Below are 15318 nucleotides of genomic sequence, written 5' to 3'. Positions count from 1 at the left end.
CACAGACAAGACAGGTGACCCAGACTGACCAAGGGACGTCCCATACCATATGGGGTAATGCTCAGCAACAAAAGCAGAGGTACACAGGGAGAACATTTGGATCAATGGTGTTTGTCTTCCCAATAAACTGTTATGTATGATGAGCCCTGCTCCCCTGGGAGTGGCTGAACATCCGCCTGCTGATGGGAAGTAGTGAATGAATTCCTGGTTTAGCTTTGCTTGTGTGTGCAGCTTTTGCTTTACCTAGTAAACTGTCTTTATCCTGACCCAAGAGTTTTTGCACTTTTACTTTTGATTCTGTCCCCCATCCCACATGGGGAGAATGAGCGAGGGGCTGTGTGGTACTTAGCTGCCTGCCAGGGCTAAACCACAACACTCTGGTGTTGAGGGTCTAAACATGATCCTCATTGACCTATACTTCTTATAATAAGATATGGCAAAGAACAGGGGAATGTCTTTCTGCATTGTACGTGACACAACATAATACAAACCTCTTTTAAAGGGATACTCTGGTGTCAGACTTGATATGAATTTTCTTCTTCCCTCACCACAATTTTTGTGCAAACCACTTTGTTGTTGTTGTTGTATTTGCATTCTCCTAGCTTTACTTTTTTTTTATTTTTTTTTTTTTCTCTGAAATGGCATGTTGAAAGGCCCCAACAGATTACCTGCTGAACTCTGTATCCACTCTTCTCTTGAAAACCAATATCAAGGAAGAAAAAGGAAGAAACAATAAAGTGTTGCTTTGAAGAAGTATGTAGCTAAGCTACTGTAATTTCCTTGTCTAGGCTAGAAGGGTGGCAAAGACATAAAACCCAATAAGCATCATATATTTGAGTATGTAAGATGCCTGACTTTCTCTTCATAGCACTATGATCAAGTACTTTGTGCCTTTTGAAATTTCTTTTTTTATCACTCTCTTTCATAATGTTATAAGTGCTCTGAGCAGTTGAAGATACTGCTTATATTGTTTTGTTCTTTTTAAATACAGTTTCCAATCCACTTGTGTCGTTTAACCACTGGGCTGGCACTGCTCTGATCTCACTGAAGGTTTACAATAAACCACTTTGTATAAACAGTGCTCTCCCTTCCGTCACAGCTGTTGCTCTTCACCCTTTTTGAAAATTATTGCTCAATCTCTCATCTTTGATTGCAAGATTTTCTTTTTGCCTGAGTCAAGTGGAATGAACTTCTGGCCTTTTCAAACGTGGGAGATAGATCTAGTAGTAGAGGACCTAACGCACAAACTGACACATTCTTGGGAAACTGTCAGGGTTGCAAATTTATCACCTGACATCTGGTAATTGCCCATATATGTCCTGTCAGTGTGAATCAGATGAACCTAATTTGAACCTAATGAAGTTAATCACACCCAGAGCTGGTGAAAACACAGCTTGCACAAAAGTCTATGAGAACAGGCACCTTTTACCCAGTGGGCCACAGCTTGGTATGATGTGACGTTTGAGGACCATTTCAGCTTGTAAATCATTGGTGAGAGTTCACAAAACCCTGATTGGCATATTCTGGGCAGACAGAATTTTTCAGTATAGCTGGTAGAGTAAATCTACTTTGCAAAATTAATTAGTATACCTTGAATCCATTATTTGAACCTAAGGAGCAGAGCTTATGAGGCACAACGAGGTACTAGGGTTGCCCACTGCTTCTACTTGAAACTGCTCCTCTTCACTTAAAGAGCAGGAAATGTCTTATAACAGAATGGAGGGGCAGTGTTATGGCCCAGGACTCGTTTTTCACCTATTTCTATCAATAAGGTAATGTGAAAACAAAAGGAAACCAGGTTCCTGTAACTTGTGTAGTTTATGCAGCAGATGAAAGGTCAATTTTTTTTCTTACTTTTGGGCAAATGAAATTCCAAAATAAAAAATAAATAAATAAACAAGCAAAAAAAACTTACTATAGAATAAACAGCATTTATGATGGTAAGTGGAAAACAGACTTGAAAAAAATGAAGATATTGTTCACATGGTATGTGGAAAAAGGCATCTAAAGGAATATGCATACTATAGTAGCATCCAGGAAAAAAATGTTTCCTAAAAAAAATAAAAAATAAAATAAAAATGACAGTTAAAACTGGTTATATTTGTGTTGAAAACAAAAATAAAACAACAACAACAAAGAGCTACAAACCAAACACAAAAAACAAAAGCCAACAACTTTATCTGGAAGGTTTTCAAAATTTACTTTGCACATTATAGCCCCTGGAACCAACCTCTTTCTGTACAGATACTCAAGAGTTTCAGTAACACCGTGTGAATGTGTGATCAGAGGCAAACATTGATCTAATAACCACGGTGAGATGCATGATGTAAACACCAAAGTCTGCAGATATGGGGACGCCCTTTGCTGTTGAGAGTGCAAGCATCTTATGTCCCACAAATCAAGCCATTCCTGAAACTTTGCCCTCTTACCCCCATCCAAACTCCAGATTACAGTTATTACTGGTTTGCGTGTCAGAACTACGCATCAAGAATCATTTTACTACTTGAAACTTCCCAGGAAATGAGATACGCACTGTTTTACTAACAGAAATGGTGAATCAGACTGGAAGGCAGATTTCTGCATCTTCCTTGCTGTTCACATAAGCGGGAAACGTGTATTTCTTTGCACTCCTCAGTGTAAAGCAACACAGCTCACTGCAACTACCAGCCATGTGAAATGCTGTTTATTGCTATTACACAATGAATGCTGAATCTTCAGTTACTGCCTGTTGATGCTGATTACTGCACGTCATTGCAATGTGTCATACATTTGTGCGTGACAAATAATGCAGTTTTTGAACCTCCTTGTTCATCCACCAAAAACGTACCAGAGGAGAATCACCGTTGCCACAAATTCTGCCACACTTGTATCTGACAACACCAACTTCCCAGCAGTGGACTAGATTTGTAAATAGTTTCCTGCCTCTGACACAGCTTCTTTGATAAGGTTACCAGTCTGCTTTGTTTGCGGTTTATTTCTTCCTGCACAAGTCTGTGCCCCCACCCTAGTATAGATCTGGTGTTTTGCTAATACGTGGGTGTCCTGACACAGGGAGAGGGGAATTGGAGAGGGAAATTACTACATTTCCCCCTTTCTGATCAGAGAACAAATAAGAAGTTTTATGACTTTTGCTATTTCAGACGTCAGTTGGTCATACTGTCCATTCCCGATAGTGTGGTTCAGTCATTCTCTACCCTCTCCTTTTGTCTTTATGAGGAACAAAGCTCGGAAAAACCACAAAATCGAGATAATGCCCTCAGTCCAACTTCCTGCAGGCTTTTGATCAGGTAGAAGATAATAATGGTAGAGTCATTTTCTTTTGGACAAAAATGTTAAATATTTCTATACAGTTCACTGGTCTGGAAACCCAAAAGCTACAAAACTGATGATTTCAGTAAGCAGGAGGGGCCAGGGAGCTGCAGAGAAGCAGCAGGCACAAGTCAGCTGAAGGTCAGGATGCTACAGGTATGGCCACATAACACTTCAAACATGTTAGGGAAAAAGTGACAGAAATTCTTGTAGGTGGAAGATGGAAGATATCAATTCTCCCCAAACATGGTCTCTTCAACCAGGCCTTGCCTGGAGGAGTTAAACTTCATCTTGACTCCCTGCTGGCACAGCTGCTATGGTGCACATGCACTAAAATAAAAATATATTTCACTTTACTTCCTCTTTTTGAGCATATGTTTCTCTGTCAGTTTTTGAAACACCTCAGCAACTGCAGATTCAAGTTCAATGAGTCTGCAAGAATGAAGACACTGATGTGCAGCACAGCTTGAATCCTTGCATGAACTCCTCTAGGTCTGTTGGGCAGAGCTGTAGCTGCAATAATGTGTAAAATGCTCCAAGTTGTTTATTGCTCTCTTTATGCCGTCATCAGGTGAAGTGTCATGGCCCTTTTGATCATATTTAGGTGTTAATAGAAGAGCAGCCTTTAACACGGCATTCAAAAGAAATCTCCAAAATTAAGCTCTGCAGAGCTGTTTTTTCCTGGCTCTGATCTAGGGGAAAAAAAAAAAATCCCAGGATTACTTTTATTACTTTTTAAGGTTCTGTTATATTTTCCTTCTGTTACCATATGCTTGTAAACACTGCAACTTTGCTATTAAATAAGACAGAGGGACCAGCGGGACCTCAGAGAAAGCTGTTAGAATGAAGAAGCTGGGCAAATAAAGACCTCAGAGAGAAGCTTTAAAGAATTGGGCATGTGATTCCAGAGAGAAAAGGAGATGGTGATTAACTGGGAATGGTTAAAAGAGATGTTACGAAAGAGACAAGCATCAGTTATTCCCTCTCATCGTTACGGGTTTACAAGACAGCAGGGAGGCATTAGATCAAATATTAGGAAAAACTTCATAACAAGAAGGATTAGGCTGTGGAGCTGGCTGCCAAGGGAGGATGTTAATCACTATCAGTGCAGATCTTTGAAGTTCAGCAGACATCTGTCATACAAGAATTAAATCAGCATTGTCATAGTGTTAGAAGAGGGGTTAAAATAGTTGCCTTAGTTATTGTAGCTAGATTGAGGCTTGCAAAACTGGTATTTGTAGTTATGGGTAATCCAAGAGAAACTTGTTTTATTTGGTTGGTTGTTTTGTTATTCCCCATGTCTATGGGGGACTGTAGTAATAAAACAACTGGTACTTATTGTTTTTTCTGCTATTTATCTGTCACTGAAAGACATCAAAATATGGCAAATATAATGTGTAGGTGGATGAGGATCTGCAAGGATGATACCGAAATGTGTTGATATATTTCAAAGAGGTTCCTCAGTTGTGGAACAACTTCTGGAAGATCTTCAATTAGATGTGACATTTCAATTTTATTGGAAAGATGCAAGGCTCAGAACTTGTCCATGGATAAACTTCTTGAGCTAGTTTCATGAGTATCACTATTTTGATAGATGTCTCTTCCCTTTTTCTCCAGGGCAAGTATAGATGTTATTTTTCTTTCTTAGGGTTTTAGTCAAGGAACATGTATACTTCTGGGAGGTACTAGAAGCTTTGTGGAGTAAGCAAAGAGAACAGTGTTGACAAATTCTAATTTTTATATATAGTGCTAAAGAGTGGGAAAATAGAGAATTTGTAGAAAAAAATAAAAATAAAAAAAGTTCTTACAGAGAGAACCCCTGAGAATATGTAAAGTTCTCGTTAAATGACGGAGTTAAGTCTCTTCAGGGGTCAGATGGCATAACAATTAGATCACAGATATCCTGCACTCTGCGACATGATGATCCTGCAGTCCCAAAATATAAATTAATAAATTGTCCAGGTTATGTCTGGGATAGGATGAACAAGTGCAGAATCCTGAAAAACTAGTAAAATGTTTGGAAAAAAAGTATGCCGTCACCCTGGCAGTTCCAGAGAGACACAAATCACTGCTACATGCTGGGGCCTGGCACACGCTTACTGAGCCCTGTTCAACACTATTCAGCACTATCAGAGAAGGTCTCTGGATCTCATTACAAAATAACAGACACTGCAGCTAATCCAACTTCTGGATTACAAAATAACAGACACTGTCTAATCCACCTCTTACGAACTAAAACATTCGTATATCAACATTATTTTCCTCCTAAATCCAATATATGGTACCATACCAGCCAGGGTGAAGAAAATTAACTTTATCCCAGCTGAAATGAAGACATTAAAAAAAAAAAAAAAAAAAAAAAAAAGAGTAAATAGAGGCTGGGACAGCAACGGAGTTTTTGTTTATTGGGCTAATTTCATCTTTGGTCTTTCTCCTGAACCCTGAAGATAGCTTCATGATTCTAATTATATAGTCTTCAAAATTAAAATAAAACACTGAAAGGAGTTTTCAACCTGTACATGAAAAGACATTGAATCTGATGCCCAGTTGGAAAACAGTTGGAATGTATTCTCCCCCAAAACTTGAAAATATATAATAACCATCATAGTTTAGCCCATGTCCACAGTCATTAATACTTTTTTTTTTTTTCCTCCTTCCAAAAGCATTATGCCACTATTTCCCTAAGGTGAACAAACTGTCTGAGCTGAGAACTATTTCTATAGTACTTAGGTTTGTAAGGAGAGATTACTCCCATGTTATTATGTCATTTCCTCAAATAAGGGACTGTGTTGCAAGATAGACTAGTTAATTATGGTTCCCTTTTCTCTTTAAGCATTCCTGAATTACCATGTTGTGTAATTCCTCAGTTACTACTGTGTAATCATAATAATAATATGTTTCTTGCTCTTCTCATTACTACTGTAACCAATGCAAACAGAACCCCTACTTTTTGGCCAAACGTTTTACAGTTTTAAGCCATCTGCTGAATAACCACAAACTCAGGCTTATCTGTGGTCCCAGGACCACCATGGGCGAACACTTGACTTAACTCATCTTGCGCTGGTGTTAACAGTGCATAGTCAACATCATGACCACCACTTGGGTATTGCTGTAACTTTTGGATTGCACTGAGCTAGCTCCTCTTCCAGTTTGAGCTCCCATTCTGCTGGGAACTGTATACATCTGATTACTAATTTCTAAGTCCCTAGACTTAAGATTGAGGAACAAGAAGAAAATATAAAGAAACTCACCCAAGTTTTGTTTGATGTTCCTTCTGGAGATGACTCACTTTAATCTAGAAAAAGAATATCATAATTAGACTTTTAGGTTAGGGACAAGAGCCACACTGAGATTTGGATACCTTATTTTTTGCATCTAAATATAGGTATGCAGGAGATGAACTTTCTGGCCCAGGTGCTCAGTTTACTTGTCCTAATATGGCATCTATTGATATTTGAGAAACCTCAGGTTACTGAAGACACCCACACTGGTGGATCTAGGGAGCATCTGTGCTGCTCCTGACCAGATGGAAGCTAAATAGGATGAACCAGAACATCTAAGATATCAATAGCCACATGTGTTCAGGTAACTGAATCCTGTCCCAGATGTCAGAACTCACGTTAAAGTCCATGGAGATCTTTTCAATATGTAAGGAGGGAATTTTCCATTAGGAAGGAAAAAAAAAAAAAAAAAGTCACTGCCAAAAGAAAGAGATTCATCCATCTCTAATAGGCAGGAGTCAAATCACACAACTGGTAAATCGAGATCACAAGATAGGAGCAATCTGTGTGTTTGCAGCAAAGAGAATAAGGTTTGGTAATGGGCAGCACAGAGAGCAATACAGAAGTACCATGAGGTCCTAAATCACTTTTTGTACTCCTAGTTCCCAAGGTAAAAATAGACTGTGCAGTGGCTCGAAAGAAATTTTGTAAAACAAAAACAAAAACAAAACAAGAAAAGCCTTTAGTTTATGCTTTTCAAAGTAGATTTAATTACCAAAATTTCTTCCTTGGCAAGAAGAATAACAATTTTTCTTGGTGATTAGCAGCTGGTAATGAAGTAACTATCTGCCTGCTCTTAATTAAAAGTAAATGCTCCTTCATCTCTGATTTTTACTCCGTGTCTGGTCAGGACAACAGCTGTTAATTAGAATGTAGTAAGAAAAATCATACTTCACTACTGGTCTGTTCAATGAAAATATAAAAACAACAAATATCTGTTTCTGTGGGGCTTTTTCATTTATTATTAACACCCTGCTGCTGTAAATGACTCCCTGTATTGTATGTGGCTGTACTAATAACTGTTCTATTCTTTATTAGTCTTCAGCATTCAGAAACTAGCACATCCTTTGCTACATGCTCTTCTGGCATTCTTTGGCATTAACACTAGTACAAAAAGCCTACTGTCATAACATTTTCCCTAAATCTATCTTAAATCTATGGGAAATTGTCTTATAATGTTATTTTCCACATTTTCTATTGATAATGTATATAAATAATCAATTACATTAACACAGAAATTTATTTGTGATAATGTGACACTGTATCTGCTCTACACTTTTCATGATCACTCTTGTTCTCACTGTGAGAAGAGGAAACAGAGACACAGGTAGCAGACGAAGTACACTGTGTTCAGCTAACAAATACATAGACTTTAGCTTCCACAAGATCTCTTAACATGCAGAAAACTCATGCTATCATGGCAATAAGCAGAATGCTCCCAAGTACAGCACCATCTTCTGTCTCCATCAGCAACGTGGTCTACCAAACATTTCTAGCCATGGTCCCCTTACACACATTCTCTGCACCAGTGAGATTAGATGAATCTTTATGAGAGGAGAACAACTCTGGGAGAGGGATCAGCTAAGGACAGGATACTGCTCTTCAGAGTATTGTGTATCAAGCACACAGAGGTTTGCTCCTTACTGAGTGTGACTGATACTCCTGTTCCCCCCAGCTAGTACTTATTTGGTAGGAACTGTTCCATTAAATTCATAGAGTAATATCAAGCTTGATACCTTAATCCTGTTTGTCACTTCAGTGAAGACATTTTGTGATTTTGTAAGATTTTTAACAATTGCATAATGGAGTTCATATTGAAATTCATCTCAATGGCATAGTAAGTAGTGCCAGATTTTTGTTTTCTAAGGGGAAAAAAGAATGTTACTTTCTCCCATTAACTTCTAAAACAAAACAAAACAAAACAAAATCTTTCTTAAAAAAGAAGGAGGAAAAATTAAATCAATTTTCTTGGCCAATTTGAACAGGAAAAGTATTACTGTTAGGGAACAGGAAATATTGCACATGTATAAAGTTACAAATTTATATACCTCAAATCCTCTGTAATTCTTATTTGTTTCAAAGGCCATTTACTCTGCCCACCCTTGAAGAGATCTTTGTTGGTACTGCACTTTGAGGATCAATCTCCTTTGACTGCTGGAAGTCCTTCAAAGCACAGGGCAACATGGCTTGAAGAGATTTCAAGACATTAACCAATCCACTTTCCAGCCCCAAGGCAGTCTCAGTCATCACTCCCATGGGTGTTTTTCAGACACTTTTCAAAAGACCTTAAAAGATGGAGAGTCTACATTTGCTTCCTGTGGTTTATCAAAGGCTTTACTGATTTTACTGTAAGAAATATTTTTTGCAGACATCCCATCCATAACTTTCCTATGGTAGCTTTAGCCAGTTTCTTTTTGTCCTGTCTGACATGGGCAAAATTATTCCTGTTGCATTTCAAAAGGTCTTTTTACAATGCAAAACTTGTCATGTGTCCCCTTCACCTTCTCTTATTTTTGCAAAACCTCTCCGTGCTCACTTTGCTTTCCTTTAGATTCTTTCCAGAACATCGAAGTCTTTCTTGAATGGCACTTCAGAAATAGCTCTAAACATTGACCAGTCCTCTTGTTCTGGACATTTGACTGCCCACCAGTATGAAGCATTGTTTAATACATGTAATAATAGATACCCTCATTTATACACCCAATAATTTTGCCTTTCTGTCCCATAGCATCAACGACATCATTTACTTACCCTTTTATCCACCTTGACCCTCAGATGCTTTCCTGGAGAGCTGCTCTTTAAACAGCAACTTCATCCGTTGTGTTTGTGTACTTGATTTTCTACAGCCCAGTATTGCATTTTGCAGTTGTTTATGTTAAATTATACCCTAAAAATACTCATTTAGAAAATGGATTACTTTCTTCCTTTAATGTTGGAATTGTTGGAATATGACTAGCAGATAATAATGGGCGACGAATCAAGCAAGGACCATTTTTAGATCTTGCAGGTTCTCCATGAGCAATTGATTAAATGAGAACCAAAAGAGAGTAATTTTGAATAATATAATACTAATGTTTCTCTCTGTCTGGAAAAAGTAATTTTGTTGTTGTTGTTGTAGTTGTTGTTGTTAGAAATGAACATTCTGTTCATCTGAGCCAACTTCTCTTTTAAAAATGAAATTAAATTTCCTCAACTGAAAAATTTCAAAGCCTTTTTTATTGATTCCAGATAACAACTAGATTTGGAAATGAGTGTTTATTACATTCATCTATTGATGTAAAGCCCAAATAAAAGAGAACAGGAGAAACCAGTAAAAAATTAAAGACAGGAAATTTCTGATGGTCTATACTAGAAATTTTGAAATCTTCTGCAGAACTCATAAGAAATAGGGGAATGTTTTAAACACAATTTTTATTGATTATTTGATAAATAATTTTGTTAAAAATTTAAACTAATACTTTTGCTATTTTTTGTGGCACAATAGACAGTCAGTGGTGGACTTTAGACAATAGTTAATCAACAGACAAGTCAAACAAGTGATCGTTCAAAGATTTTACAGAGGAGAACGATGTTCCCACCTCAAAATATGAAATCAACCCATCATAGCTGATAAACATGTACTTTTTTTCTTATTCTTACAAAGAAAACCTTATGTTATAAAGTTTTGTTTTACAGTTATATTCAGGTATTTTTGGTAACAAACAAAACAACAACAAAAAAACCTTTCTTTTCAGCTTCTGTTTTTTTTTTTTTAATTGATTTTTTCCCTGTGAAATAGAAAACTTCCTTCCTCCAAAATTTCTACTTGCACTGAAAAACAAACAAACACGCACACATGCACACACACACATATATATACATATAACTTTTTCAAGCTCTGGGTATTTTTGTAAGTGTCTGATATCATATAAGTTTTATGAAATGTGTTGTAACTGATGAAGACTTTTGTAGACTATCTGGCAGAATAAAAACCTTCTCATTACATTATCATATCAAAACTAACAGCCCTACCACCGAATTGTAGCCTTGACTTTTCTTAACAAGCATATGAAAGGAAACTTTTTAACGTGTAAATAAGACAGTCAAGTCAAACGTCACTGACTTAACCTTTGAGTGTACCAAAGACAAAGGCAATAAATGTACATGATGTATCTGCTTCAACCTATAGTTTTCCATAGTAGATTGCCATTTTAAAAGCTAAGTAGTCTATTTTGATCATTTACACAGATCATGTGCATGAGTTTATCTCCTATTTCTGCATGTAAAAAACTTTTTTTTTTTCCTCCCTAAGACAGGTTTTAAATACAGCACTCAAATGACAAGGTGTGTGTCTGAAAACATCACCTGATGTTCCCTAGGTAGCCGCAAGATATGGTTTCAGGTTTGTTTCAGTGGCGCTTGCTCTCTCCCAAAACTGGCCCCGGCTCCTCTTCCAAGGGCTGCCTTCTTTGTTACACTGACAGCATTTACAATACACGGTGAGGTGGATGGGGAACTGATTCTTCTGGGGTGAAAAATGTTTATTTCTAGTCTGGATCCTGCTCCAGTTCCCCACTATGCCCACAAATAGCTCTGGCGGGGAGTAAGCAGCCCAAAGAAAGTTGAAAGGGAAGAGGAAAGAAGTGCTGAAGCTAGCGCTGTGGTCAAATAACTGTGCCACAGCCTTACCGCCAAGCTAAAAAATTTATCCCAGTGGAAACAAAATCAATCAAGCATGCTGGTGCAAACCCCTAGTATACAAATGCTTAAACAGATTTAATTTTATTTAACATGATGATGAGTTAATGCTCTACATTTTGTGTTATGTTGAAACAGCTTTTATTAAAATCCATGAGTTCATTGCATACAAAATACAAGTCAAATAATCACCATTCCACACTGTGTTGGAAAGAAAAAATAATTTCCCTGCATAATTATGACTTTGCATATTTTTGTTCTTCAGTATTTAAATGATAATTCAAAGCTCCATTTCTAAAACTTTTTGAAAGTCTGGATTGTGTTGCCCTGTTTCAAGCATTCCTTTTTTTTTTTTGTTAGAAACTAAACATTCATCTGTCACGTCTGCACAACAAAATTGCCTATTCTTGGAGCTGTGGTTAAATGACTTAGACCCAACTTTCCTCCCCCCCTCCCCTCCCACACCTTTCCTCTAAATTTCAATAGTTTTAAAGAATCGTCATGGCAATAAGAGCCTCTGGAAAGACAACCTTAGAGACAGAAAATTCCCATTTATTCCACAGTAGATTTGCCTGCAGTATTACAGACTTTATCATGATGGTATCTGCCCATGGGTCTGACCTTGGTAGACCACAAAAGTAGTTCTGAGTCCATTTCCACTTAGTTTTGGCCATGCTAATGGGACTAACAATTTCAGGGCAAAATGTTAATTGTAGCTTTTTTCTCAATGCCGAATTTTAATACCTTTTTTGGGGCATGAAAGTATAGCAGCGTCTTCCAAGAAGCCTTGACTATTTAATTCAAATTGTTTGTTTAACTTCAGAAATGTCAGTAAAATAAGTTGTTGTTACTGTCTCTTTTTTTAGTGTAAAATGGTAAGGTCTTGACAAATTCATTTATTGTACACTTATTAGGGCTTCCTCCAGGTTTCCAGTGGCATGAGACGATTATATATTACTAATTGCTGTGGAAATGTTCTTCATAATTCTTAGATAGTATTGTGCTGGTTAATGTTTTGTACCATAGATGAAATTTAGCCCAACCACCCAGCACCTTGTATGCTATGAATCCAGCCTTGCATGTCAGTGGAAGAAACAATTTACTTTCTCAAATGTCTAAATGCAACTGCAGTAGCATGGTGGTTAAGGTGACAGGAGATAAGACTCTGAATCTTGCTTAAACCAAAAAAAGTTGTGAATGAATACTGAGTTTTCAAGGACAGGAATTAAAGACAAAGTCTAAAATAATTACAACCTTGCTCTTGTTGCCTGAGAAAATATAGCCACTATCTAGTGATGCCACCTAGCTTTGGGTAAATTGTTTTTACATTTTTGTGCCTATTCACTGTATCACAATCTCCACCAACTAAATGTGAATTGGGTCCTACCAAACCATGCCAGCCACAGACAAAATGGTTTAAATAAAATACATAGCTGCATTTTATCTTTATTGGACTGATCTCTGTGTAAATGTCCTTGTGGTCTCAGTAACGGAGATGATCATGCAGAGAGAGAAAAAATGGGAGGAAAAAAACAGGTTTTAGAACCATTTGGGGGTGCTCTTCTATGTGTAGGGAGAAGATGGAAGAATCGGTGGGAGGGCTGGGAGCAGGCAACAAGCTGCTATGTAAGCAGCTGGCAGCTTACAAACTAAGTGAGTTGGTAGCATAAGCTGGCCTAAAGCCATTCCGCAAAGAGCAACAAGAGAATCCTTGAAAGAGCTGTGAAAATGTCAGGCTTTCACCTTTGGAGATCCCGTGGGGAGAAGCATATTTCCTTCGCTGCATATTCAATCTCTCCATTGCAGCTCTGCCATCGTAAAGGCAATCTGCCACAACTAGAAAGAACTTAGCGGAGAAGCATCATGCACCAGGGAGTACATTGATCATGGAAGTCAGAACAACAAGGGGAGAGAAGATGTAGTAATTACCGATGCATCAAATAGTTGTCTCTGCTCAGGAGAAGTGTGGGACTGGACTTGCAGGGGTGGTGATATTCAAGAGTGAAAAGCTTGGATAGAGCTGGTGGGAAGTGATAACTTTTGTCTGTGCTTGTGGCATACTAGTCCTTCAGATGTGCTTTTATGGTGAAATGAAGAAGCTCAAAGTTCTGCAAGTTATTGAGGAAACTTTTTTTTTTTTTTTTAAATGTCAAAATCGTCATTTTTTAAGGAAAAAAGGACACATAAATCCATCTTTCTTAGACAAGTCCTTCTTAATCACAAACAGCTGCAAATTTGCACAGAACAGCGACAGTAGGAAGGAACTCATTTTAATGGAATGTCTGTGCTGCAGATTGGCAAAATAATGTTAAAAAATCAGAAAAGCAGGGTTTTCCAAAATGAACCATGGTCACGAGTATTTCAGTATGGTGAATTTCAGAGTGAGCAAAATCTCTCTGTATCAGTGCTTCCTGACCCTAAAAACTTGAAGCCTTTTCAGCTGTCTTACATAGGGCTTTCTATGTGCTCTGGTGCATTGGAAAGTGGTAAGCAATGTCTTCTGTGTGTTTTTTTTTTTTTTAGGCATGACTTCGACAGCACTGAATAAACACTTCAGATATTGTGGCTGAAATGGAAATTTCTGATATGTACACCAAAAGCTTACTCAGAAGCAACTTTTTTTTTTTTTTTTCCTAATACTCAGGCCAAAAAAGCGCATCCCTGTGAAATGTTGAGGTGTAACTCATATGAAGCAGGACTGTTTATGATTCTGATTCAAACACTAGTCGACATGGCTGTAGGCCACACTATCTCTAGACCATTTGTGATACAGTCTGAATATGAAGACTGTTGGTCTTAATAGCATATATTACTGGAAGCCTGATGGATGCTCAGCCAAGGATTTTCCTTTAGTCTGGAATCTCTGTGGAGAGCAAAGGAGTGGGAATGTAAAGGGGAAAGGAGAGGCTATAACACAGCCTCTACTGGCATGAGCTTGTGACGACAGCAACCATTGCTACAGTTTTACAAGATTTTCAAGTAATACAACAATATTAAATATTGGTAAGACTGCTAAAACTCCCTGTCCTAGTCTTACTGCTGACAGCACTTTGAGTGGGGCAAATATTCAGCCATCTACCTCCTCAAATAGTAATTTGAGGTAATCAGTAAAATACTGGTAGGAATTTAATATTGCTGCCAGACATTATTTTGAAATCATGTGCCATGATGAATTAAGACACTGTAGGTTAAAGTTCTCTTACCAACTTTTTTCATAGCCTTGCCAGATGAAAAAGTAAATGTAACACTATGGGTTGATATTTTATTTTTGTTTTTATTTTTTCATGATATTCCTCTGCAGGGAAATCTTTTGGCTCTCCAGATTTTGTAGCTTCTGAAATGAGATTAGGAAAAATATAGAAATTTGACCATGACAAAAAGCACTTAAGGGTGTTCATTTACAAAGTCTAGAGCTTCACCCTCTGAAACCAGATGAAGAAAGTTGGCAGTAACATAGCTCTAATTTTGTTTTAGACAGCTCTGTGAAAGCTTCCCCAATTTAGGCAGTGTAAAAGGCTCTGGGGAAAAAAATCCTTATGCACACACTGAGAGTAAAGCTTGCCAACTTCAGCTCTCCAAAGATACTTTCTGTACTGCACAGGCTCACTTCCCTTGCAGCTCCAACTTGCAACCAAACCCTGACTGCTTCATCACCACAGACGTTTCCAAGTGTAGTTCAGGTGCACGTAAGCACAACTTTGGGTGTTCTCTATGGCTGTGGTGGCTCTAGGAGCTGGGCAGCTCCTTTCCTAGGTCTTGTCATTCGCCTACCCAAGCTGTGCAGACAAACAGTAAGAAGCCACGTGATTTAACTGCAGAAAGGTGAGCTGGGGAAGATGGAGAAAAAGCAGTGTTAGAGGTGAAAACAGGTGTGTAGGGTAGACCATTGGGGGAAGATGGAGCTGGGGTTAAGGACTGATTATGAGGAATAGCATGATATGGAGAGAAAACAGCAAAGATCAATATTTAAAAGTATTTTATATCTTGTGCCTCTGCTTTTGCCATATTAACATTTGCTTAATGTTGATATGGAATTTGGTGTCCTTCAAGA

The 15318-nt window shown here is 37.9% G+C and overlaps 1 long non-coding RNA gene across 1 annotated transcript in view; it reads right to left on the bottom strand.

Moving 5' to 3' along the window:
• Positions 1-1821: 1821 nt before the first annotated feature.
• The window catches only part of LOC308189523, a 39362-nt gene continuing 25865 nt past the window's right edge, over positions 1822-15318 (bottom strand). Inside the window, exons 6-7 of the long non-coding RNA XR_013946423.1 lie at positions 6561-6604; positions 1822-4001 (exon numbers count right to left, since the gene is read on the bottom strand). This is a non-coding gene — a long non-coding RNA (uncharacterized lncRNA). The remainder of the gene's footprint in view (positions 4002-6560; positions 6605-15318) is intronic.

Source organism: Anser brachyrhynchus, assembly GCF_964034855.1.
Source record: "Anser brachyrhynchus genome assembly, chromosome: 2".
NCBI classification, from domain to species: domain Eukaryota; kingdom Metazoa; phylum Chordata; class Aves; order Anseriformes; family Anatidae; genus Anser; species Anser brachyrhynchus.
The sequence above is the reverse complement of the archived record's forward strand: the minus strand, read 5'-3'. Positions and strand labels throughout refer to the sequence as shown.